Below are 27,049 nucleotides of genomic sequence, written 5' to 3' on the forward strand. Positions count from 1 at the left end.
GAGGGATCACTCGGCAGGGCTGTCATGTGGGGGGACCCAGGCTCCGCTGTGTGGAGCCTGAACACTTCCTCTGTCCTCCCACGAACCTCCTGCTGGTGCTTCCCACTGGCTGGACTCAGCTGACAGCCGGCGCATCTGGGGTGGTGCACGGAGCCCTTGGCTTGCCAGGTGCAGAGTGGGGTGAAGAAGAGTGAGCCCTGGGTTGGAGTTGGGTGGAGGGGGCAACAGGAAAATAAGCTAGAGAGTGAGGAAGGTTCACGTTGGGGAGAGGCATGAGCTGGTGAGGGAGGGGTGGGGGGAATCAGGGAGATGGGGGTCTGTGCCATTGGCAGCCTTCGGGCTTTATTAGGAGGGATGTGCAAAGTCAGTGGATTGGAGCAGATGTGCTTAAATATCAACACGACTCTCAGGGTTACGTCTCTTTGGTGGGCATGGACGGAAGCTCCCTAGCAGGAGGGCTGGGAGTCCAGAGAAAAAGTCCTCCTGCAAACTCCTGCGTGAGGCATTTGCCTGGTCTACGTGCTATGTGCCCGCCAGCCCATAAAGGACAGGAAAGAGAAAGGAGCAGAGCGGCTCGAGAGAGGATATTCTGGAACTCTTGATAATCAGGTCCCATTGTAAAGTCATGCTTTGAGTTACAGTACTGAATATCTTTGTGCCAGTGGAAAACTTTTACAGACTGTCCCCGGCGAGCTCAGAATCCTGTTTGGATCTCAGAAGGTCTTAAAATAGTACCAGATGCTGGTAGACAGACTCTGAAGGGGCAGAGGTCACGGACTCACTGTGCCGACCACACCTGGGTGGGACAGCCCCGGCCACTCCTGCTCCCAGAGCTGGGCACACGGAGGCTTTCTTGTCTGGTCGAGTTCCCCGAAGAGGTCCTGCCCACGTGGGAGGTGGGTCCAGCCCGGCCAGGCACCAAGCGTTGCCTGGCGTCTTCTCAGGCCAGACGGCAGCTCTTGGTCAGCTAGTTCTGACAGGATGCCTGGGGGCGGGAGGGCACACTCATGGGTTTTGGGTCCATCTCAAGTGGGATTCTGAGTGAGGGGCGGGGGCTGGGGCTCAAACAGCTTCCGGTTCTGCTGCTATGGCCAGGAATACCAGAAGCCTTTTGCTGACCGGAATCTTTCTTTATCCCCTAAAGCTTGCCCTGGGGACAGATGGTTTGGGGCCAAGTGCTTCAAGGTCCTTGAGTCTCAGTCTACACCCCTGTAAAATGGGGATGATATACCTCTAGGGATGTTGGGAGGGAGGCAAGGTGTCTGGCACAAGCTTGTGCTCCATGAATTTCCTTTCAACTCAGAGTCAGATCTTTCTCTGTCTGTCAAAGGGCAGGAGGAAGGGGCAGCAGGTACTGCTGGCCCCTTTGATAGGCAGTCAGATGAGAAGGCAAGAGGCTGGGTACCCTGCCTGAAGTGAGATCATGTAGAATCCAGGTTTGACCCGAGAGCCTGTGCGCTCCTCATCACAGCAATATTTCTGTAATCCTGTCATCTGACTAAGGAGACGTACACCTGCATTTTTATTTGTGAAGGCAATTTAGTGCATTTTTCTATTGTCTGAAAATAATTTTTATTATTTCTTATTATTTATTCATTTATTTTTTTATTATTATTTTTTAAGTTGTATGGTTTATGTTTACATCATTGGAATTTTACATCTCTCCTATATTACCATTTATCCACTTTGGATTTGTAAGATAAAAGCTGGAAAACTGTTTTGCCCTTTGATGTACTTTACACTGGATTTGTTGATGCCCCAGTTCCGGGCAGCAATTCCGGACTCTTCTTGAAAAGGCCATGTCTCTGTGTCACATTGTTCTGCTCCCAGACCCAGCTCCTTGAAAGGTCATCTGTGTCTTCCTTCCTGAGGGGGCCCAACGGGGCCCCTCGTAACTGGTGTGCATGAGCCCTCCCTCTTGCTTCAGAAAAGACCTGGTTCACCCCCAGATAATTAATCAACCCTAGAGCATCAGCATCTTGACCCAGCTTGGTCACCAATCCTTTGCTGGGTACCAAGGGGAGTTGGACTAAGTGGCTTTCCAGGGGTCTGCCCAGTTCCAGATGTCCTAGGTAGGATTCACCAGTGGACAGCAAGTGGGGCTCAAGGGCTGGGTCAGAGTCCTGTCTCTGGAACCATCTGTCATATCATCCAGTGAGTCCTCAGGTGAGAGCTCCAGTTTCCTGGTCTGCAGAGGCCAGAGGCAGGACCCTGCCTCCACTCAGGTGGCTGTGAGGATGTGATTGGAAGAGGTTTGTAATGGGCCAGGAGTCCATCAATCACACACTTGTGAAGGATGCTCACTTTTGTGTACTAGGTCGGAATCATCTTCTTGGGCAGACTTAGAGGTCCTCAGGTGGAACCTGGGATGAATTCCTTGAGAGAAGCTCTTTCTTTCCAGAGTGCAGCCTCAAGGGCCGTGCTTTCTGAAGCTGCTAAATCCCGGGTGGGGGATTCTTGATATTCTTCATGGTTCCTTTGGGGAAGCCTCCGGGCTTCTGAATTATTGATGCATGTCTGCATTATTAAAAGGTGCTATTTGCATTTGTTAGCTGAATTTGGAGCCCCTGTGAATAAGAAAGCTGCCTGGGGAAGCCATTCCTGATTGCAGCCTCACGACTGGTCTGAATAAGTGTGGACCAGTCTGGATGCTTTGGTGTTTCCACTCAAGCTGCACACACAGCTTGTTGCTGTCCTTTCCCTTACCCACGGGGCCTTTGAAAGTCCACTCTTCTCCCGTGCTTCTGTAAGCCACACAACCCTCCTGCAACCCGCAGTCCTCTTGGCTTCTTAAAGGTGCAACTCAGATGCCACCTTCCCCAGAAAGTTCTCCCTTCCTTAGGATAGACTTAAGAATGCCACCTGCATAAACTGAGAACAGAGACCGTCTTACCCCCTTGCATCAGAATGTCTGTTTCATATACTAGACTGAACTTCGTGGGGATGAGCCTGTGTTTTATGTGCATCTCGTTGCCTGGGAGTGGTACCTGACACCTAGCAGGTGCTCTTCATGGGGTGTTGACTACAGTGGTGGGGAAAGATTCCTTTAAGAAGGTAGGATTGGATTTGAACCCTTCCTATATTCTTAAGCTGAATTGAGACGTGAACTTTATTTGGCTGTGTGTTATTCACCTAGTCGTATCCGACTCTTTGTGACCTCATGGAATACTGGAGTGGGTAGCCATTCCTTTCTCCAGGGGATCTTCCCGGCCCAGGGATTGAACCTGGGTCTTCTGTGTTGCAGGCAGATTATTCCCTGGTAGCTCAGCTGGTAAAGAATCTGCCTGCAATGCAGGAGACCCCAGTTTGATTTCTGAGTTGGGAAGATCCTCTGGAGAAGGGATAGGTTACCCACTCCAGTATTCTTGGGTTTCCCTAGTGGTTCAGCTGGTAAAGAATCTACCTGCAATGCGGGAGACCTGGGTTTGATCCCAGGGTTGGAAAGATCCCCTGGAGAAGGGAACGGCTACCCCACGCGGTCTGGCCTGGAGAATTCCATGGACTGTATAGTCCATGGGGTCGCAGAGAGTCACGACTGAGCGACTTTCACTATAGTCTTAAGCATTGATTGGTCCCCAACCTTTTTGGCACCAAGGACCAGTTTTGTAGAACACAATTTTTTCACGAACTGGGAGGGAGGGATGGTTTTGGGATGATCCAAGTGCATTACATTTACTGTGCACTTTATTTCTAGTCTAATGCTACTGCTGTTCTGACAGGAGGCACCGTCCACACCCAGGGGTTGGGGACCCTGGGTCTAAAGAGTGCGGGGAGGGGGTGTGGGAAGGGGAAATGACGCTGGAGGACAGAAGCAGAGGCTCCCTTGTGGGTGCTGAGATGACTCCTCTCTCTGGAGCTTGTGGTCTGAGTAGGGCTGGTGGGGATGAGCTTGGAGAGAGTAAAAGGGTGGCTTACTGATGCATTAACAGCCTGAGTGAAGAGTGTGGTCTTGAGTCTAGCTGAGAGGAGGAGAGGGTGAAGATAAAGCCTGAGAAGCAGTCTAGATGCATTTGACGACCCAGTATCCTGGGAGGGAGAAGGAATCAGGGGACAGAGATATTATTTGAGTCTGGAAATTGAAGAGCGCTCACCCTTGACCCTGAGCACACATCTAGCTGACTCAACCTTGCCATTCGTCCGTCTGCAGGAGGAGGTTATGAAAGTGATATGACCCCGCGCACGCTGGGAGCTGGCAGGAGCATAAATAATATATCCGATATGCAGATGAACGGCCCAAGGTGTCTCTGGTCTGGGGAGAATTCTAAGTAGACCTGAGGTATTTGCGAAACTGAATGTTCTGTTTCCTGTCCACAGCTTCAAGGCATGGCCCCTATTCCTGTGTGCGAGAGAGATTTCCGACATGGACATCTCCTCTGCACCAGTGACTGTCTCTCCTGAACAGAGCTTGAGGAAAGGTCATCACTGTCTGTCAGGCCTTCACCTTCCCATGTTCCTTGGGGAAAATTCCTGTTGTCCCTGGGGACCCGTGTCGGGCTGTCCCGCTGCTTGTCAACCTTGGGGCCAGAGGGGGTCCTTTATCAGAGGTGTCCACCCACCTGGGGGCCTGTCCCAAGTATGCACCCCGGACCCCGCTGAGGGCTGGAAGATGTGCGTTTAAAGGCCTTTGGGTAATTGAAACTTTGAAAGCCTCTGAACTAACCAGTCATAAAAGTGAATACAATCACTGCCCTCAAAATAGCTCTAGAATGTGAAGAAAGGACGTTTGCATTCCTGTCCATTTGCACCGTGAGACCAAGTTCTGTGGCTTCATTGGTGTAACTTTAAGGCCTTGGCCGGCGTCTGTGCTGCCTTTGGTCTTTCTCTCCCTCTAAACAGACCCCAGAAATGTAGTACAACATTGTAAAGCAACTATCATTATTCAGTAGCTAAGTCATGTCTGACTTTTTGTGACCCCATGGACTGCAGTATCCCAAGCTTCCCTGTCCTTCACCATCTCCTCGAGTTTGCTCAGACTCATGTACATTGAGTTGGTGATGCCATCCAACCATCTCATCCTCTGTCGTCCCCTTCTCCTCCCACCCTTAATCTTTCCCAGCAATCAGGGTCTTTTCCAATGAGTCCAATAAAGATTAATTAAAAAAAAATGAAGAGGCAGACGTAGAGAACAGAGGTATAGATACCAAGGAGGGAAAACGGAGGTAGGATGAACTGGGAGATTGGGGTTGACGTGTATTCACTGTTGATACTTTGTGTAAAACAGATGACCAATGAGAACCTACTGCATAGCCCCGATAACTCAGAGCTCTGTGGTCACCTAAATGAAAGGGAAATCCAATAAGGATGGTATATATATATATATATACACGTCTAGCTGACTCACTTCGCTCTACAGCAGAAATGAACACGATGTTGTAAAGCAACTAGACTCCAATAAAAACAATGTAAGAAACAGTAGAGTAAACAGGTCCCAGAGTCTGCTGTACCCTTAGGTCTCCCTGGCACCTTTATCCTAGTGAGGTCCTCTCCTGTCTGCCTGTCTCTCTCAGGAACAGAAGAAACTTGGATGCTGTGGCCACGTACCACCTTCTAGATATGAAACCTTCCCTCGAGACTCTAGCCACCGCTGAGCTTTTCCTTTCCGGAATGGTCCTGATTCTTAGCCTTGCAGTCTCGCTGCAGGCTTCCTCAGGCTGTGTGCAGAGCTGAGCCTGTGTGACATATAATACCCACAGAGCCTGTCCTGTGGCCGTGGGGCTGCCCTAGATCTGAAGACAGTACATAGGAGGGCATCTCCATTGGCACCTAAACATAAGATCATCTACCCAGTCATAAAAAGGGAAATGGCAATGAAAAATGCCTCCTTTTCCTGTGGAGATCGCAAACTGCCCAAGGTGGTCATGTCCTGGATAGCTGACAGAGCTGCTGAGAAGCAACTCTGTTGAGCTCCCATTGCTGGGATATGTGTGGGGGAATTGCATTGGTCCAGCCACGGGGCGGGCACTGTGGCTCTTCCTAACCAAACTGCCTGTGCGGGTGCCCTTTGACCCAGCAACCTCCCGTGGGGATGTTTTTCCCAGAGATGTACCTGCAGATGTTTGTGCAAAATGAACAATGCACACGATTATTCACAGTGTGTGATAGGAGTGGGGTCCCCAGGAGGCTCGAACCTACTTGCCAACGCAGGAGACATAAAGAGACCTGGGTTCTATCCTGGGGTCCACAAGATCCCCTGGAGAAGGGATTGGCAACTCACTCCAGTATTCTTGCCTGGAGAATCCCATGGGCAGAAGATCCTGGCGGGCTACAGTCCATGGGGTCACAAAGGATCAGACACGACTGAGCGACTAGTACAGTAATGTTAGGATGTTAGTAGGAGTGGAGATATGTGATAATATAATTTGCTGTGGAGTGTGTGAACTCTCTGTACCATATTCAGATTTCCAGATTTTTCTATAAAATCTAGAACCGTTCTAAAAAATTTAAGATTATTTAAAGAGAAGCAGAAGGACTTCCCTGGTCCAGTGGCTGTCAGATTTCCATTTGGAAAGCTTGGGGGCATATGGTTATTGAGCATCCGCCTTGGGCAAGAGCCTAGAAGCACACAGTGGGGGGAGAGCGGGTCTTGGGGGGAACCTGGGCTCCAGGAGAGAAGGGAGGTGGAATCTCCTAAAGAACTAGCAGCCGTGGAAATGCAAAGCATGAGTGAGAGTGAGTAGGTGAGTTGTCCCAGTGGGAGGCCAGGAAAGGAAAGGGAAGGGCTGGATCTCTGGCAGGCTGCCTGGAAGAGGTGACCTGGGATTGACCTAGGGCTTTGAGTGGGGTGGGGAATGGAGAGTGGGGGCTTCTGCTGGTAGAGGCTCAGGTTTACAAAGAGGCTGCAGGGGATGATACCCCAGGGTGAGTAGCAGAGGCTTTCAGTAGGGGATATGCTTGTGACCAGACTGTCTGAAAAGGAGTGAGAGGTCGGGGGTGACGGGGGAGGGGAGGGAGAGATTCCCAGGAGAGGGAGGGGGTGAAAGAGAGGGATCCAGGGAGGGAAGGAGCGAGGGGCAGGATGCTAGTTATGCCTCTGAACCGCGTACAGAGTAGCTCACATCGTTACTGGCCACCGTCCCCGGGGCGTGCTCCGTCCCCTCCCTCCTCTGTCCTGCACGCCTGTCCTTTCTCTCCCTGGCTCCTCACTCCCGGGCCCCAGAAGCCAGCGAGCGGCATCCTGGCCATTTCCAGTCCCATGGGCAGCCCACCCTCCTCTGATCTTGGTCGCTCTGTGCCGGCGTGACCTCACCCCCATGGCCTGTTTACCCTGGCACAGCGACAGGACGATCGGGTCACGTGGGGGCCCCTGGCATGCCAGCCGCGTGAGTCGCCGGCTGTGGGCACAGGCAGCAGGCAGGGAGGGGGGGTTTGGTGAACGAGGGGGCATTCCTCGGGGCTGACTGTCCCAGCCTGCCTGGCAGGGGACCCCCTGCTCCTGGACGCAGCTCTAGCGCGCTGGGCTGGCCCAGCTCTACAGGAGCGCTGAGTCACGGCCCGCAGTGCGGCCTCTGAGTCACCCAGCAGTCCTGTTCTCCACAGACTTTGTGAGAGTCCTTTGTGGGAGTCTCCCGCGCCTGAGGGTCCCAGGACCCTCGGTGCCACTGGCCACCCTCCCGAGGTCTCTTGCCCACCCTCTCACCACCCCCATCACCTTACAGGCCCAGCCCAAGTCTGCCTGGTGGGGTCAGTTATGTCCTTTTGCCATCCAGAGCCCCGGAGTTTGACTCCAGCCAGCAGCTGAGTTACGGGAAAGAAGCGTGGGCAAGTTAGCAAGTCAGGGTGGGAGCCATCCACAGGATCTGGAGGTGGGGAAGGCCGGGTCGTCTGTCCCGTCAGAGTCACAGTGAGAGCACAGAAACTGACTGTGTCTTGGGTATGTTGTGTGTGTCTTGAATGACCTTGAAGACCCACCCTGAGAGGGAGCACTGCATCAGTAACATCAGAGCCAAGAGGGCTGTGTGCAGCTAAGTCCTGTCCAAAGATGTCAGGCTCTGTCCTTATCCCCATTTCCTGGCAGCAGAAACTGAGGCTTTAGTAGAAGGCACTTGCCTGGGATCCATGAGCTAGAAAGTGGCATGTCTGGAGTTTGAGCCCAGACCTCAGTTCTATAATTAGACTTCCCAAGTCAAGTTCGTTGGTTGTGCTCATTTCATCCTCTCCTTTTCTTTTTTCTTCTTCTCTCCTTTGCCCCTTGGCTGCTGGGGTCCTTCAGCGGGCTGAGCCCTGGGGGCGACCTGAGCATTGACTCCATCCACTGGGATGGAGAGAGAACCTGGAGGCCTTGACAGTGAGGACCCCCAGGGGTCTGTCTGGGAGGTGGGGAGGGGGTGCGGCCCAGGAGATTCGGGGTAACTCCTTGACAGTGAGGATCCCCAGGGCTCTGTCTAGGAGGTGGGGAGGGGGCGCGGCCCAGTGCAAGGAGATGGGGGTAGCTCCCTGACTCTGAGGGGAAACCTGTGTTGAGGCTGGGGAAACCCCCGGGGGTTCAGGTACTAGATGTACCCCCTGTTTGTCAGGAGGCTTTGGGAGGGTCATTTTCTTTCTGCTGTTCTCAGTTATCTTTTGCACAGAGGAAGCTGGGCTAGATGAGGGAGCCTAAAGTATACCCCCCTCCTTTTACCCCGGGGACAGGAGAGTGGGGCATCTGCAAGAGGGTGAGGGGATTGGGATCTGCATTTGTAACAAGCTCCCAGGTGAGGGAACCCTCGCAGATCAGCCCCTGAGATGCAGGTAGGACCTCCCTGTCTTCCGGCCCTTGGTGGTCTCAGCACAAAGGATGCTCAGGGCTGACCGGCTGCACAGAGAGAGTGTTGTCGAGTCTGTGTTTGAAATCTCTCACTACAGCTGTCCATCTATTTCATATAAACACTGGGACTTCTGGCTTCACTTGGGGTGGCTGGGTGGGGTCCTGTGTTCCCCCTGCTGGAAGGCCACCCCTGTTGGAGCCGCCTGTACGGGCCCGGGGATTCTGAATTCAGGTGTTATCCTCAGAGGGTAAAACGCCAGGAGACTCAGGCCAGCAAGTGGCTCTCAGGTCTCTATGAACCTGAGGTCCTCACCGGCAGCAAGTGTGAGTGAGATGGGGAGCGGTTTTGAAGTGGACGCTGCTGGAAGACAGATGTATTGGCAGAAAGGCCAGATGTTGACGTGGGACTTCTGGTCTTGATATCTGGTATCAGGGCGGTTTTTTTTTTTTTTTTTTTTTAAACATTTGTTTATTTGGCTGGGCTGAGTCTCAGTTGCAGCACATGGATCTTCTATCTTCCTTGTGACATGTGAAATCTTTAGTTGCGACATGTGGGATCTAGTTCCTTAATCAGTGTTGGAACCGGAGTCCACTGCATTGGTTAGCCACAGGACTACCAGGGAAGTACCCCAGGGCTATCTTCTGTAAGGGAATGGTGGTGACAATGAGCTCCCAGAACTGTGACTGGCCCATCTGAGGTGGCCAATGTTGTATGAATTTGAGTGAAACCTGATGTGGAGCATTTCTGTGACCTTGGACCACCACGCTTTTCCCCAGCCCACTCCTGCCTCTTTCTCCTCTTGCTACACCTGAAGACTTGTTTTTAATGGCACTTTTAAATGAGAGGAAAACTGAGTATTTATTTCCTCCCAGTATTATCATGCTTGGTAGCAGTTGACTGTCTTATTTTGGACAGTTTCAGGTGATGGCTTGGCTGTCCAACTCCTTAACTGTATTCCTACATTCTTAGCACATACAGAACGACTCAGTGTGGGCCCTTAGCTTGTTAGGAAGTGGAAGCAGAAATAAGAACCAGCATTTCCCGGATGCCCAACCCATGCGCACAAGGTGGTACAGGTTATTTTCTGAGGACCCACTTGTAGGTTGCCCAGCTTGATCATGGTCAGGTAGAGTCAGAGTCAAACTCTGAACATCTCTGCTCTTGAGCTTGCTTTCCTCCCACTGCCCTGGACGAGTCTTCCTCCTGAATAACTCAGTGGCCGATCTAGCACAAGCCGTGGTACCTAAGAAGCCCCGAGGCTGGGGCAGAAATGTCCATAGCTCACCTGTGGACGATTCTGATTCCTCACTGGGTCTTGTTCAGTATCTTTGTGCTTTGTCTCCAGATGGAGTTGACACATGATGCTGAACTTGGAGGCACTGGTGCAAAGTCAGATCCAGGCTGGAGTATCATCTGAGGTTGGCCTTGGGTCTTTTTTTTTTTTTTTTTTTTTTTTAGTATTTGTTCATTTGGCTGTCCCAGGCCTTAGTTGCAGGTCTTAGTTGCAGATGTTTAGTTCTATGTGGGATCTAGTTCCCTGACCAGAGATTGAACCTTGATCACCGCTTGTATTGGGAGCTTAGAGCCTTAGCCACCGGACCACCAGGAAAGTCCCTTTGGGTCTGGTATTTATTGAACCTGCCTTAGCCTCAGTTTTCTTATCTGTGCAATGGATGTACTAGCATCTAGATCAAGGTGGTTAGGATGAGCCTCTCCGGGATGAAGTATCTGGCACATGGGAGGCCCTCAGCCATCATTTCTTTGTCCCTGCAAGTAATGCTGCTGATTCACAGGTCCCTGAAAGGAGATGGCTTTCTCTCCCCTCCTTCAATGTGTCATCTCCCTCTCCTTAAGCTTGTATTATCTGGGTGTGGTGAGCCCTGGGATGAAAGCCGCCCTGCCAGCCCATCAGTAACATAAAACCCCTGAGCACCTCCTTTCACGTGGGACCCCGTGACTGGCTGGCAACTGCCAGCAGTGATGGGAACTAGTGGGGCCCCAGGGGCTGTGGGGATCGGTGTGTGGGAATCTGGGCAGGGCTGCTGGCTGGAGAGTGGAGGCCCAGGGTTTGGCAGGGAAGGTGGTACTGCAGGATCAGGCTCCTCCTGGCACAGCGGGTTCCCAGCTGTAGGCGCTGGGGTGCGGTATCGGACCGGGAACCGGCTGCTCCCCAGAGGCACCTTTGGGAGGCACAGGGAGGGCTGGGCATCCCTGCTGGGGGTGCTTAGGGAACAGATTTCTGGGGGGCTTAGGAGTGGGGAAGGGCGTACCCAGGAAAGCTCGGTGGGTTGGTCGCCTGCTGTGTGGTCTTAGAAAGAAGAGGAGTTGATAACCTCCCTGTGCTAGCGCGTGAGTTCTTACTCTCCTGCCGAGTTCATCACTTGGCTGTATGCTGGTGTCTCTCTCTCCTGCTATGTGACCTTCCCAAGAGCAGGCGAACTCCTTGCAGAGCGCCCTTTCCATTGAAACATTTGATGGCTGGAGATGATCCACAGGCAGGACGTGGGATGCCCCTGGAGATCTTTGTCCTTGCTCCCTCTGTCTGCCATGGTCTAGTTGCTTGGGAGTGTCTTCATCTCTTTCTGATGGTTTCAGTTCCCTCTTCTCTTCTATGCTTCCTTCTGACCTTCCATCCTTTCTTTTCTTCCAACCCTCCTTGGTGGCTCAGATGGTAAAGAATCCATTGCCAATGCAGGAGACCCAAGTTTGATCCCTGGGTTGGGAAGTTTCCCTGGAGAAGGAAATAGCAGCCCACTCCAGTATTCTTGCCTGGGAAATCCCATGGATAAAGGAGTCTGGTGGGCTACAGTTCATGGGGTTGCAAGAATCAGACATGACCTTTCTTGAAGGCATGCGTGGGCTTGGTCCAGAGGCCAACCTGTAAATGTTGGTTAGATCTTTGTTGCCCAACACACAGTATGATCTTGGTAGCCATTAGTCACTTCCTTTGCTAAGGACCTCCTCATGGTCCTTTCCAGAAGTGAGTTCCTTTTGCATCCATGCCCTTGTCCAGTTGCTGGCCTGGTGAGTTAGCAGCTGCTGTGAGAAACACATGTCCCAGTGGGCTGAGGTGGGCCGTGTCCTGGCAGAATAGCCCTGAATCTCCCCCTTTAAGCCCACCCTCACTTAAGCCCCACTCACAGAATCAGGGGTGGGGTGGGGGGATGCACTGGCAAGAAAATCTTTTTTCTTTTTTGCCCCCACCAAACTTGCTTAGTGGCCAGTAGTTTGTCCACCTGATGTGACAAACTGACTCATTGGAAAAGACACTGATGCTGGGATAGATTGAGGGCAGGAGGAGAAGGGGCCAACAGAGGGTGAGATGGTTGGATGGCATCACTGACTCGATGGACATGAATTTGAGCAAACTCTGGGAGTTGGTGACGGGCAGGGAAGCCTGGTGTGCTGCAGTCCATGGGATCTCAAAGAATCGGGCCTGACTGAGTGACTGAACTGAACTGAAGCTTGCTTATTTGTAGAAGTGGACGATACAGACATCTTATATTCCTGACCCTCTGGAATAGCGACACTTCCCTTCCAGCCCTCTTGTTCTGCTTTTGATAGGTTTGCGTCTCTACTCTGCTCACTTAGCATTACATCCTGACCGTTCGCCAGTGTCTTTCAGTTCTAAAAGCTTTTCTTAAGCACCTTTCCCATGTTTCATCACGCACCTGCGTGAGAAAGGTGCTGCCACTTGTTCCTGCTGTGAAAACAGGAGAATCACAGCCATCTCCCCGTGGGGCTGATGTGAGAGAGAGGTGGGGAAGATCCGTCCGAGTGCCCCGCCTTGGAAGGCACAGCGCAGGTGCTGCCAGCATTGCCGTCCTGGTCAGCTCGGTCAAGTTAGGACGTGCGGGCGTCCAGATCTGCTGCAGCTCTGCCTGCTATAATGCATGGACCTTTCCACATGTCTCTGGTGGTTTTCCTGGCAGAGCCCCCAGAAAGGTCTGAGGAGTTTTATAGCATTTGGGTAGAATCGGTCCTACCTCTCCAGGTACCAGTCATCCCGCTGCACTTGGTTCTAGCGGTTACTGGGGCAACTCCTGATGTGTGAGCATCTTACTTCAGGCAGCAAACTCCTTAGTGGGCGTGGAGCTCTGTGACCCGCAAACACCCAAAACAAAGCCCTGTGCCTGCCGCTTTTCTTTGACCAGCTTTTCATGTGTCTCAACTACTTGTGTATTCTCAACCGGTCATTTCCTTCGACATATTTAGCAGATTCCCCCCCCTCCCCCGCCACCGCCCATGAAGAGGTAAGGTCTGTCTGGACCAACTTGTGGATTTTACAGATGCGGAATCTAGGGGAGTCCCACTGGACTCTTTGTTAGGCATGAGGTTCCAGGAAATGACACCTCCTCTGTTTCTGTGGGGTATGGCATCTGCATCTGATTGTGGGAGCGAAATCATGCTTTACAAATGAATGCAGGGGCGCCTGTCTCCTTAACCTGGGCTCTTGCCCATTTTAAATATTCCTCCCTAAGTGGTATTTGCTGGGAGCTTCTCCTTTTTTTCTTCCTTCCTTTCCTCTTAAGCAAAATAAAAAATCCTGCTAACTTTCAGGTGTCGTTGTAAATGTCAGCTCTTTAGAGATCTCCACCTGGAACCCCCAGATTAACTGCTGGGAGTGGGGAGGTTGGGCTGGCAACTCCTTCACAACATTGGTTTGTAGGAGCATTTGTTGACCGTCTGCTTCTCCTGTAGACTCCAGGCACGGACCTTGTCTCTTACTGCATCATATGTGTTCCCTCAGCCCCTCCTGTGGGGCTTGGAGTGGGTGCCCAGAGTGGTACAATGCCTTGCATGGATGCGGCTGACCCAGAACTTGACTGGGCATGTGAGCCCACCTTTGAGCTGGGTCCCCCCGGGATCCTTTGCATCGGCAGCCAGCCAGAACTTGGCTTTGGTGTCTGGGTGAGTGGAACAAAGGTCTGCTGGCGTGGCAGGGCTTTGTCCCCATACCCCGCTGGTATCGGTCACTCTAGGTTACCTTGGCTCAGCGAGGCCAGACCAAGATCCAGGGGAAAGGTTGGGACTGGCCTCCCGGAGAGTGCCCAGTGACAGCCAGCCGTGCCCTCTGCTTGACTGCACCCAAGCCCGGCACCTGGCAAGATTCCTGCAGGCCTGCTGTGGAAGGAGAAAGAAGCTTCTCTGTCACAAGCCGAGGCTTGAAACCAACCGAGAACTCCGGTTCCACCACTCTGGGACCTGTCCTGCTGGTGGAGGAGCCTGGGGTGGGGTGCAGATTGGCGTGGGGGAGGAGCAGAAGGAGGGAGAGGACATCTTCGGGTGGTCTGGTAACTTCCTCGAGGGCTGGAATGCTGGGCTCTCCAGTGGGCAGGGCTGGGGAAGGCCTGATGGAGGGCAGAGAGCACCTGCCCAGCTGGAATCCTGCTGCTGCCAACCCCCTGTGGGCGTGGTACCCACCTCCGGCAGCCCCAGCCTCCCTTCAGGAGAACGGAACTAACTAGGCTTGTGGGCAGATGCAGTGGCAGGGTGCCCCTTCCTGGCACTTTGCGAGTACCTGGTGGATGCTGCCTTTACGCTTGCTCTGCCCACCCACCTCCCATCACCGTTGCCTTTGGCAGAAGATTGCTCACCTTAGGGACTCATCAGTGGAGTCAGTGAGAATTCACATCGCAGGTCCCTGGGCCATCAGAGCCCCCGATGAGGGTGGCAAGGCTGCCCCGGTGCTGGGAGGGACCCCTGCAGGAGGCTGAACTCACAAGACTGGCACCAGTCTGAGTCCTTGGGTTTGGTGTGAGTTGGCAGAGAGCGGGCAGGCTGGAACCCCGTGTTCCAATCCCAGGCCTGCTACTTGAAGCTGACTGACCCTGGGTGGGTGTCTTGTTACTCTTCCCTTATCGTGAAGTGGGCAGAGGAGGGTCCCTGCACCACAGGTTGGAGGGAGACCCTCGGGATGGGGAGGCGGTTGAAGCCATCTGGGAGATGGTGGGATCAGGGCTGGCCAGGCTTTTTCATGGAGGGGGGTGGTAGGCAGCAAACTCGGGGCTTCTTTCTGAGCGGCTTTTCTGGAGGCCTTGCAGATACATAGCAGCTCAAGGCCTGGCATAGATGCGGATGTAGGTGACAGGATAATCCAGTAATTACCTCTGCTTCCCCAATATTTTCATATCCTAGTCCCTGGAACCTGTGAATATTCCGTGTGATGTGGCCAACGGGGTATTAAGATTGCAGGTGGAAGGAAGGATGACCTTAACAAAGGGAGATTATCCAGGATTTTCCTGTGGGTCTGGTATCATCACAAGGGTCCTTAGAAATGGAGGAGGGAGGCAGAAGAGGAGGTTAGAGTGATGCCATGTGAGAAGTTACATCACTGCTTTGAAGATGCTGGACGAGCTGTCAGGCAGGGAATCCCCCTTGGAGCCTCCAGAAAGGAATGTTGCCCTGCTGACAACCCTTTAGACAACCTTGTGAGACCTCTTTCGGACTTTTCATCTCCAGACTGTTTTTGGTTAATTTGTGTGCATTTAAGGCCCAGAGCTGGTGGTCTTTTGTTCTCACAGCCCTAGGAGTCTAATGCGATGGAGGAAGCATTTAATGGCCACACTTTGTGGGTGGGAGGGGTGGGAGCTGGGGACCGGCAAAGGGGAATGTCCTTCGGGGGTTGGCACTGGCGACAGAAGATGAGATGGTTGGATGGCATCACCAACACAATGGACATGAGTTTGAGCAGACTCTGGGAGACAGTGAAGGACAGGAAAGCCTGGCGTGCTGCAGCCCACGGGGTCGCAAGAGCTGGACGCAGCCGAGCGACTGAGCAACAGCAAGTGGCCGACAGCCCTGTGTTTGGGTGTGATCCCTGGTAACTGGGTCCACAGGGGCCTGCCTGTGACCTGGCGGAGGTGGCTCAGGTAAGTAGGTGTGCTGAGATCCTGTGATAAAGGCCTTGTGTGAATGCCGCCTGCCCATCACCTCTCAGACAGCCCAGCCTTCAGCTCTGGCAGCCTGGGGAGAACAGTGTAATGGTGCATCAGGTGCTGGGAGGCACCCTTCCCGTCTTGCCCTCCTGTTTTAATTGTCGGTCTGTTGGAGGTATTTCTTCAAACATCTTGGGAGCACTTGGCAGGTGCACGCACACGAGCTTCAAGCGATGGCCTGTCCGTCCTGCACACTGGCTGCTCCTGGCCTCAGGGCCTGGCATTTTCTCAGTCTTTACTGACAGGCCCTCCTGAGCTGCGCTGCAGGGTGGGAGGTCAACACCTGCCCCCGTCTCCTGCTCCCATCCCCTGTCCACTTTACTGCAGGAATGGATTGTCAGGCAGCAGGGGGGCCAGACTGAGGTGACCTCGACCTTGCTGTCCCACTCCTGGAATGCAGGCCCTGGTCCTGTCTCAGTGTGGCCTTTTTAGAAGAAGGCATGCTGTATCTGTGAGGGCTTTTGCACTAGTACTGTATGTGTGTGTGTGTGTGTGTGTGTGTGTGTGACGTGGGCTCCATGTATAGGATGACATGGGCTTCCTTGGTGGCTCTGACAGTAAAGAATCTGTCTGCCAATGCAGGAGACACAGGTTTGATCCCTGGGTCGGGAAGATGCCCTGAAGTAGGGAATAGCAACCCCCTCCAGTATCCTTACCTGGAAAATCCCATGGACAAGGAGCCTGGCAGGCTACAGCCCTTAGGGTTGCAGAGTCAAACACCACTTAGCCACTGAACAACAACATAGGATGACATTTAAATGCCTCCTTAAAGCCAAAGCAGGACAGCACTCTGTCATCATCACCTGAACTTGGCAGCTATCAGGGCAGAGTGTGGGCTGCTCACCTGGACCGAGAGGCTCTCCCGAGTAAGTGACTTTCACCCAGGGCCGGCTCAGCTGCTCTCAGGTGCCCTTGTCCTGCTCCAGAGCTGCCTGCAGCTTCCTGGAGCTCAGTCACTCAGAACAGGAGGAAAGGCTGGGGATGCTACCAGGCTTGGGTTTGGCCCCCATCAAAGTCAATTTGAGAGTCCCTTGGACTGTAAGGAGATCCAACCAATCCCTCCTGAAGGAAATCATTCATGAATGCTCATTGGAAGGACTGATGCTGAAGTCGAAACTCCAATACTTCGGCCACCTGATGCAAAGAACTGACTCACTGGAAAAGATCCTGATGTTGGGAAAGATTGAAGGAGGGAGGAGAAGAGGATGACAGAGGATGAGATGGTTGGATGGCATCACTGACTCAAAGGACATGAGTTTGAGTAAACTCCAGGAGTTGGTGATGGACAGGGAGTCCTGGCGTGATGCAGTCCATGGTGTTGCAAAGAGTGGGACACGACTGAGCGACTGAACTGAACTGAACTGAAAGTCATGTTGTCAGGCAAGATGAAGCAGGAGAAGCTGCCTTGCAGAGAGGGAGGAGGGGGCGCCAAGACTGCTGGCTAGCAGCTCTTTTATATGCAAACCCGATCAGCTCCTCTGCCCAGCTGGCTACCATCCTCTCCTCCCCCAGTTAGAGGGGTGGGAGGTGAGGAATTTCATGGGGGGCATTATCTCTGATCTTGGCCGCTACCTTCCTCTGCTGCTTCCTGCATCCTGGGGTTGGAGGATGATGGGCAGACACCTGGCTGGAATGACAATGAGCTGTCCTGGAGGTGCTCCTTGAGGAGAGCTCCGCTGAGCCAGCTTCTCTCTGCCTCTGCCTCTCCAGCCGGTGCTCCTCTCCTTCTCTGACAAAGCCAGGCCATTGGGATGGTGATGCCCTCTGGACTGGCCTTGGCTCCAGGTGAAAGATGAACTTGGAGATCTGTCCTTGAGGCTGTCCAGTCTCATTTTTTTATGCAGATGTGTCGGGGTGGGAAGAGGATTGGGGCACATGGGGAGAGTGGAGACAGGCTGGGCCTGGGAGGGGGGAGCATTTGGGCTTCTGTGATGCTGTCTTCACCCACCGATAGTTTTTTCCCTGACTTTTAAAATAATAGTATGTTTTCCTTATTATAAAATAATGCTTTGTTTTGTTGGACGAAGAATTTTGTAGCACTTCTTATGAACTAGCCAACCTTTCTAAGCTCTTGGCAAATATCAATATGAACTCATTTAATTTAACCCCACGGCAGCCCTAGGAGGTGGTGCTGGGCAAGAAACGGAGGTTAGGTGATGCTGCTGAGGGCACACGGCCGCTGCTGGGGGAAGACCAGGAGCACTGCCCCAGGGTCTGTGGCCTTCTCTTTGAAATGCAGAAAATTAAAAATGTTAGTTCTGCTAGCCAGAAATAAATGCTCTGAGTACTAATCCCACTTCCAGAATTAGGGGCATAGTATAGCTGTATCCTAGTTTATTTAACCATATTGTATGTCTGACTCTTTGTAACCCCACCTACCAAGCTCCTCTGTCCATGGGATTTCCCAGGCAAAAATACTGGAGTGGGTTGCCTTTTGCTTCTCCAGGGGATCTTCCCCACCCGGGGATCAAACCCTCATCTTTTGTGTCTCCTGCATTGGTGAGTGGGTTCTTTGACAGTTGAGCCACTGGGGAGGATTCATTTCCTATGATTTGAATCTGTCACTTAAAAAAAGAGTTCTTGCATATATACTTGTGTATCCTGGTCTCTCTTCTTCACTTTTTTTTTTAAGTGCCGTCTCTTTACTTTTGAAAAGTATACTCGAATTTCAGAATAGCTTAAAATTCCCTCAAACATGCCCACAGGCACTCGTCAATGCAGTGTCTTCAGCGCATACTCTGCTATTCGGGAGTTGCTTCTGGTGGACAGAGATTGGCAGCTTAGGGCAGGGTTGACAGCAGTGATGAGAGTGACCAGAGGTCTAGGGGCCAGGAAGTCCAGTGATTGAGTTAACAAACTTGCAGTTTGCATATTACATCTTGCAATTAATTATTTAAGCAGTCATTAGTAAATCATGAAGCTGACATTATTATTTTTTATTATTAAATAACAGGATGTTGCTAAGGCTATCAAGTATTAATTATTTAAGTCTCATTACTGAGTATTATGCTTTGTAGTGTTTGACTAACATGGAAAGTCCAAGGAACAAAGCCGGTGTAAGGCAATGGCCGCTGTTTTCCATTAGCATTTTTTCCCTCTTGGTTTCCTGAGAGCTTGAGGGCCTGGTTTTATCTTACCGTACCTTGTAACTCCATTACCCAAAAGTTTGAGAATGTTTGTCAAATTTTAGTTTCTAACGGAAGATCAGAGTAGACAGCCATACTGGAGTTGAGTAACGTTCTCCCCAGGTTATGTCTGTCGGAACCTCAGAATGCTATTGTTGCGGTGTAGGGTCTTTGCAGAAGTCATTAGCTCAGTTGAAATCTCACAGAATTAGATGGGTCCTAAACCCAATGACTGGTGTCCTTGGAGGAGAGGAGAGGACTGAGATGGAACGACATGGAACAAAACACTCTGGAGAGACACGGGGAAAGGCCTTGTGACAGCTGAGGCAGAGATGCGAGAGGGGCATTTCTAGGCCCTGGGAGACCCAACATTACCTGGAACCTCTGAAAGCAATGAAGAGGCGAGGGAGGATTCCTAAGATGCCACCAACACGGAACCAACCGCCCTTTGCAAAGGACGAGGTGCCTGGAAGGGCTGCCAGCTCTCCCTCAGGTACGCATGTGGCGAGCTCAGTTCTGTCTGACCCTTTGTGATCCGGTGGACTGTAGTCTGCCAGACTCTCCTGTCCATGGGATTTCCCAGGCAGGAGTACTGGAGTGTGTTGCTATTTCCTCCTCCAGGGCATTTCCCGACCCAGGGAGCACCTGTGTATCCTGCTTGGCAGGTAGGTTTGTTACCACTGGGCCACTTGGGAAGCCCCTCTTAGGTATAGGCACTCAGTAAATGTCTGCTGAATGAAAGAAAGACTGAGAATTCAGTGGACTTTGTGATTTCATCCTTCACGCCCTGGCCACGGCTCTGGGGGCTTTTGAACCTTCCAGACAAATAACCTCTTTTTGGATAGCTAAGGGAACCTCATCCTCCCACTTAGTAGCTGTGGGATCTTCAAAAAGTGGCTTCAAAAGTGGCTTCAAAAAGATCCTCAGATCTTGGTGACCTTACTAGTAAAAAGTACAAACATGTCCTGGGTCATGCTGATGATTATACATGATGATGATCGTAGAGCCTGGGGGCATGGTTATTACCCTGAGAGCATTAGCATTTATTACCGTTATTGGCAAAGATGAGCAGTGTTGCTGTGCATACCCCATTCTCTGATAAGCCTGAAACCAGCAGGGTCACATCTCCTTCCTGACTTTCTCCTCCTGGTCCTCCACCTCCTCCCCTTCCTCCTCTGTCCAGGGACAGGGGAAGGCAGGAAGCCCCCAGGGAGACACTTTCTCTCCTCTTAGACTGCCTTCCACATCCCCTTGTCACCGGGTTGAGCAGTCATGTCCTGTCTACGTCCTTCACAAGGGGAAAAAAAGAGCAGAGCAGAAGTAAGCAGTGAAGAGGAATGGTTATTGCTCGAGGCGGGGGTCCCTTCAGGCCCAGCCCGAGGGAGGTGGGGTTTGGGAACCGACAGTGCAGAGCAGACGCTGCCCGTGTGCACTGTGACCCGCCTCACCAGACAGCTGTCCTGCTGCTGCAAGGAGCCCCGGAGTTGCTCCCAGGTGGTGGCGACCTCGGGCTAAATTGGGGGGGTGGGGGCAGTGGATATGAAAACGTTCATAATCAAATAAGCATTAAGGAGCAGAGGGAAATTCTCTCACCCAGTCTCTCATCCCGCCTCCTTGGGGTGCAAGAGTTCTAGGGAAGTACTGAAATCTTAGCTCTTGCCATTCCCCGCAACAATCCTGTCTTACAGATTAGGAAATAGATTAGGAAGTGTGGTCTCAGGTTACTTTGGTTTCGTGGCCTTTTCCCAGAGCTGCGAGCAGCCCGCACACTCCTTCGTCCTCTGTTCTTCCCAGTCCTGGCTCGTGAGGTCAGGGGGCTGATGGCCTGGCCCTGCACATTCAGATAGCCCTGCCCTGGCTGCCCGCTACTTCACACTGTAGGTTTGTGTAATGTCTGCCAAGCTGATTGCGGACTCTGATTTCAGCCTTGTTGCTGGGAGCGGGGCAGGATGTGTTAGACTTCTGGTGCCTGGGACCCCAGGCTTTCTTTGTCTGAGGTGGAGTCCCTCAGATCAGGCGAGGGGTGTGACTGCCTCTCAGCTTGGGTGGGACATCTGCCATGCAAAGAAATGGATGCACTTCTTTGATGCCCTTGGACCTACACAGCCAGGAACTGTTCTAGCTCCCAAAGAATATCTGCAGATTCTAACGCCAGATACGGATTCGAAACAAAACCAACAAAATGGAATTTTGAAAAATTGCTTGTGTCAATATACGCTTGTTGAAAAGTGGCCTCCACAGGCTACAGAGATGTAACAAGGAGGAAGTGACCTTTCTGTGTAAGGTCACCCCTGTCCTTTGGCAGAGGACGTTTATGGAAAGAGTCAGAAAATCTTGGCTTGGAATCCTGCCTTGACCATTTTGGTTTTTAAAGGTCTCATGTGAGGGAAAACTCCTCCTACCACCCCCAAGGGCCTTCATGAGCGTTACAGGAGATGTTTGATGAAATTCTGTCCAAGGCTGTCATTCGTCCTTTTGTGGGTTCAATGCATGTTCTTTTACCCCATCCCTGCCCCTTGCTTTTGATCTTTTAGGAATCCAGACACCTGAGAGCATCCATTCTCTGATCACCTCTCCCCTCCAACCCTGCCCACTTGCTTGCTGGGTTGGCCAGCTCTGGCTTTCCCACTCCAGTCAGGCAAGGCGTCTGGCCTGGATTGGCTACGCTGTCACAAGACCCGGACCCGCCTCCAGCTCCCGGCATGTCCTCCTGAGGGTTTAAGAGGGGTTCCGGGCAGATTCAGATCAAAGGCACACTCCTCTCGAAGGGCCCTATGACCTGTGTGTGCTTGGCACACGTTGAATTACCTGAAGGACAACACTTTCTCATCCTTAGCTAGTTTGGAAAATGAATGGAAGGGAAATCCCTTGAAATTTCTGGAAGTGTGAGCAACATGTCCGTCGTTCAGGTGTGTTCTTGGCTGCTGAGAAATCATTTTGGTTAACTTTCAGTTACTGAGATGCTGGGGGTGGTAGTAATAGCTAATATTTATTGGGTGCTTTCTGTGTGTGAGGGACCTACCATGGGCTTTGCTTGGATCATCACGTTTTGTCCTCCCAGCAGCCTTATTAAGTAAGTGAAGAAAGAAAGTCGCTCAGTCGTGTGTGACTCTTTGCGGCCCCATGGACTGTAGCCCACCAGGCTTCTCTGTCTAAGGAATTCTCCAGGCAGTAATACTGGAGTGGGTTGCCTGTCTCTTCAGGGGATTTTCTGACCCAGGAATCGAACCTAGGTCTTTTGCATTGCAGGCAGATTCTTTACCAACTGAGCCTCCAGGGCTTTATTAAGTAAGGACAGGTGTTAATTTCTGAAGGAGAAGCTTCAACTTGCTAAAGGAGCCACCTGGTGTACACAGCGAGCAAAGAGGCACGCTATGGGAGGGCTGGTGTGATTCCAGAGCCTGGGTCTCCAAGGGGAATTTCCCTTCCAGAATCTCTGTGCATCTCTCTACTCCACTCCTTCTGTGAATCGGTGATTCAGCGTCATTCACTTTTCCTTTGGAGACTTTCGGCCTTCTCTCCACTAGAAGTGGTTTCCATCGTTCTGGCCGAACACAGTGACTAACACAATATGTTTGCAGTAAATGTCCAGTGGATGAGTAGCCAGCGTGGATGTTAATTGAGCACCTACTAGCTGCCAGGCCACAGTGGGGGTGGGTTCTGGAAAACACGGAATTTAGGGATAACATAATTGCTATCCTCAAGCTGTTCACTCACAGTTTTGTCGTGGAGAAAGCCCAGGTGCAAATGACGGATGGATGCTCTAGGCGGGACTCAGGTCTTGGTGAGAATAAGGCCTGTGTGCTTTCAGAGCATGATAGATCTCCATGTTGGGTCACTGTGCCAAGAGCGAGTGGGCCACAGATGACAGACTTGGGATTTGAATCGAAAACGGTGTCTGCGTTTATGCTGTGAGCGCACTAGGGAGGGGGCAGCAGCGGATTCAGCTGAGAGTCCCAGGGGGATGATGAGAAGGTTGGAGAAGGCTGCACAGCGACAGAGAAGGCTTTGCAGGATGAATAGGAGTTCATCAAGAAGACTGAACTGCTGGAGGGATGGCAGGAGCAGAGGCCCAGGAGAGAGTCAGTGAGTGACATGTCCTATGTGCCCGACGCAGGGTGGCTGTAGCTGAAGCTGCAAATTTAAGAGCTTGGACCCTGGGCCATCAATCCCAGTTCAGCTTATTATTACCTGTGTTATGGATTTTGTGGTTTTGTCAATACACCTATCTGAGGTGTGTGCTGCCTCTGATCTAGAGGACAGTCCATAAATATCAGCCATGGGCATTCCCTTCAGCCCGACTGTGAAGCAGTGAACTCTAATCCTGCAGATTTGAGACCAAGAAGGATGAGATGTGTCCCGTGACCCTGTTCATCCTCCAAAGGAATGTCCTCAGCCTGCTGCTCAAGGCTTGTGCCGCCGTGCCGCAGTGCTCTCAATGTGCGGGTTTCTTTGGATGTGAAACTTTGGGCGCCTGTGTGTACGAGGAAGCAGGAAGTGATGAGATGTGTTGTGTGAGCTGTGTCGAATGTCACTCCCCTAGGTGACTAGGGGAGAAATCAGGGTGTTTTAGTCACCTCTTCCCTGTGACTGTGGAAGTAGCACCTCATCCCCTCCTGCACCATCTGAGACCCGTTTCTTCTCCCGTTGTTACAGTTTGTGGGAGCTGGGGGCTCACGGGGGCTGCATGCTCCCAGATGCCCGTCTGAAGGATTAGCAGGGCTGGCCGGGCAGGCAAGGAAAAAGTACTCAAGCTCCTGTTCTCTTTTCCCTTTTTCCTCTTCCAGTTCCTTCCTCTCCTCGAAGCCACTTCAGGATTTAGAGTGTGCTCTTCCTTTTTACCCTTTCCCTCTGAGTCAAGAGAAAGTTTCCAGTTCTGCTAATTTCTAGTTAGGTGACCGTGGGCAAGCCACCCTGGTGAGCCTTAGCTCCTCATCTGTAAGAGGTATCAGTAACTGCTTCCGAGGAGTGGGCGGGCAGGAAGCGAGACCCTGAGCATTAGGAGCTCAGCTTGGGGCTGGCCCAGAAGGGTGCTTGCTAAGGGTATCCCCCTTACTCCATTCCCAGCAGCAACCACTCATACTCTCATCACTTTATCTCAAAGGCCTCACATTGAAGAGAGAGCAGTCAGCCCCCAGGAACAGTGCTTTTCCAGTGAGTCCTGTGACATCCTGGCATCACCCTGGCCCCACGTCACTGCATCACCCTGCATCCCTGCATCACTGCATCACCTTGCATCTCTGCATCACTCTGCAACACTGCCTCACTCTGTAACACTGCATCATCCTGCATCATTCTGCATCTCATCCTTCATCACAACAGTCCTGCATCATTGCATGACTCTGCATCACCGTGACCCTGCCTCACTATCACCTTGCATGTCTGCCACCCGAGGGACCTGTAGAGTACACCCCACCCCAGCTCTACTGGACAGAATTGCTGTAGTAGACCTTGGAGGTCTGTATTGTGATAAGACCCTAGGTGATTCTTACGCCCACTCAGGTATCAGACCCACCGGTCCAGAGAAATCTTTTGTGAACCTAGTACTGAAATTTACACAGTGAAGGCATTTGGTAAATGTGGAGGGATTCACATACACCATCCCCAAAAGCAGTGTGTGTGTATGTGTTGTGTGTGATGTGTGTGTTGTGCTGTGTACGATGTGTATGTATTGTGTGTTGTGTGTGTGATTTGTGTGTTGTGTGATGTTGTGTGTGATGTATATCTGTTCTGTGTGTGATGTGTGTGTATTCTGTGTGTGATGTGTACGTGTTGTGTGTGTTGTGTGTGTTGTGTATTCTGTGTGTGATGTGTGTGTACTGCGTGTGTGATGTGCGTGTGTTGTGTATGTATGATGTATGTGATGTGTGGTGTGTGTGTGTGATTGTGTGCGTAGTGTGTGTGTGATGTGCATGTGTTGTGTATGTGTGACGTATGTGATGTGTGGTGTGTGTGTGTGATTGTGTGCGTAGTGTGTGTGTGATGTCGCACTTGGCTTGCCATGAATGCTGTAATACCATTCAGTTCCCACGGAGTTCTGGAGACTGATGTTCCCCAAGTCAGGGTTTTTATCTAGACTGTGATTCTGATGTGTTTTTAATGCGTTTGAATGTCTGCTGCTCATTTTTCCTCCTTTTCTATCTTCCTTCCTTTCTTCTCCTTTCTTTTCCTCAATGATGTTCATGTTCCCCGTGCACTCTGTCTCCTGACGCTGAATGCTGGGGTGTGAGTGGGGTTTGCCTGCAGCGTTCAGGGGAAGGGGGAGGAGGGCTCTACGCTGCTCTGCCTGGCCGAATCACTCGCTGGGTGCTGTGAGCCCCTCCCCTCCTCCGCAGAGCACTGGTGCACGCGAATGATGCCTCCCTGTCTGGATTCTTGTTCTGTCACCTCTTCCCCCTGCCCCACCGCCTCCACTTTGGACTTTCCCAGTGCCCTGTGGGCAGGCAGCTCGCCGCCTGGGTTTACATAGTGACATGTGCCCCTGTGACTTGAAGGAAAGACCTTTTCTGTGAAAGTCAGAAGTGCATTCCGGAGTCACAAGCGTGACCTCTCCGGAAGCCCAGCTAATCCAAGTATTAAGAGGAATTGGAACAAAGGTGATGATTGAGGGCTGTGTACGGTAGGATGTGGGGGAGGGCAGGTGCGGCAGGCCTGCTGGGTTGAAAGCTCTGTCTTGAGGAAGGGAGTCCCCAGCCCTGAGAGCCCAGGACCCAAGTCCTAAAGCGAGGCCAGGGTTTGTTGTGATGGTGGATCTGGAGGAGGCTTGTAGCCCAGTGGTTTTGAGTTCAGTTCCACCCCTCTATAGCTGAGTAGCATCAGGCAAGATGCCTACCTGTTTGTTGTTTAGTTGCCAAGCTGTGTCCTACTCCTCGCCACCCCGTGGACTGCAGCACACCAGGCTTCCCTGTCCCTCAGCACCTCCCGGAGTTTGCCTAAGTTCATGTCCGTTGAATCGGTGAAACCATGCTGATGTCTGTAATTTGGGGATTTGAGACCTGGGATGTGAACGTTAGTGGGGATTAAATGGGAGAATTAGAAAGGCGATCAATAAATGCCAGTCTCGTCTTCCTCCTTAATGGAGCGTCACTCCTCCACCTACCCTGAATATCTTTTTTGCTTCTTCCCAACTCACTCACCTCTCAGGCTGTACGTGATCCATCCATGAAAACAGCTCCAGTCTGGCATGGAGCTCCCCAAGGTCCTGGAGCACGTCAACTGCAGCTTGTGGGCTCTGTCCTTCAATGGACTGTTTATTTCTCATAGCCCCGTTGCTTTAATGAGATTTGAAGCTCTTTGCAGACAGGGTCCCATGTGAGATCTTGAGTCTCCTTCAAAGTTACTTTCATGGGGAACACATGACCCCTACATCTTCTCTACTTGTAGTTTTTAAGGGTGGATCCCACTGTCTGTAGAGAACTCTGTCTTTAGTCACTATTGGGTGGTTCAGTTCTGTGGCACTTTACTCCCGTTGTTCATGGGATTTGATTGACAGTTGGATCTTTGCTGACCTTTCCCTGAGGTTCTTTGTGGGCAAAAGCAAACAAAAGGGACTTTTAAAAGAACTTTGAAGGTTTTTCATTTGTACAAGGAAAGTGTTCCTGACTTTCTCAGCTCTTTTCAGTACCTTAATTGCCTTCAGGCTGTAAAGGAGCATGGAGGTGATCTGATTAAATGAAAGGTTTTCTTTGATTGAAAGAAAGCCTACTACGTGTAAAGGCTTGAGTAGATTAATTCTGATTCTTCTCCTAATTGTGCAGGGCAGGACCTGTTTTGCAGGGAGGCATGTGGATTCAGAGAACTGACGTTCAAGGTTTCACAGCTGTTTGGTAAGCACTGGAACCCACCAGGCTCCTCTGTCCATGGAATTTCCCAGGCAAGAATACTGGAGTGGGTTGCCATTTCCTTCTCCAGGGGATCTTCTGTAATTTGGATTGAACCCAAGCCTCCTACATTGGCAGGTGGATTCTTTACCACTGAGCCACCAGGGAAGCATCTGGTCTGGTCTAGTAAGCGAGAAAGAAGGCTGTTGTGAAATAATCCCGGAGATGTGTAATCGGGACACCTCTACCCCCAAAGCTGGTGGCTGTGTCCACATTCTACCTGGGCGAGCGCTGCCCGTGGTTTCTCCGGGATCATCTGTCTTCTCATCTGCAAGTGGGGAGAAGCAGTCAGGGGTCAGTGGTTTGGGGGGAGACCCACCTCTCCACTGCCACCCTGTCATCCCTGAGCCTGGTGGGAACAA

General features: G+C 51.8%; 1 long non-coding RNA gene across 16 annotated transcripts in view; it reads left to right on the top strand.

Annotated features, from left to right (window-relative positions):
• LOC136144681 (uncharacterized) overlaps positions 1–27,049 on the top strand; it is a 421,108-nt gene that overhangs the window by 31,463 nt on the left and 362,596 nt on the right. For 2 of the 16 annotated variants that reach the window (XR_010658613.1, XR_010658615.1), the window contains exon 2: positions 26,565–26,633. The exons of 13 other annotated variants lie outside the window; for them this stretch is intronic. This is a non-coding gene — a long non-coding RNA (uncharacterized lncRNA). Of the gene's footprint in view, positions 1–23,911; positions 24,265–26,564; positions 26,634–27,049 lie in introns of all 16 variants that reach the window. One more of the 16 variants, XR_010658619.1, reaches the window with a different exon arrangement.

This window comes from Muntiacus reevesi, chromosome 12, assembly GCF_963930625.1.
Source record: "Muntiacus reevesi chromosome 12, mMunRee1.1, whole genome shotgun sequence".
Taxonomy (NCBI): domain Eukaryota; kingdom Metazoa; phylum Chordata; class Mammalia; order Artiodactyla; family Cervidae; genus Muntiacus; species Muntiacus reevesi.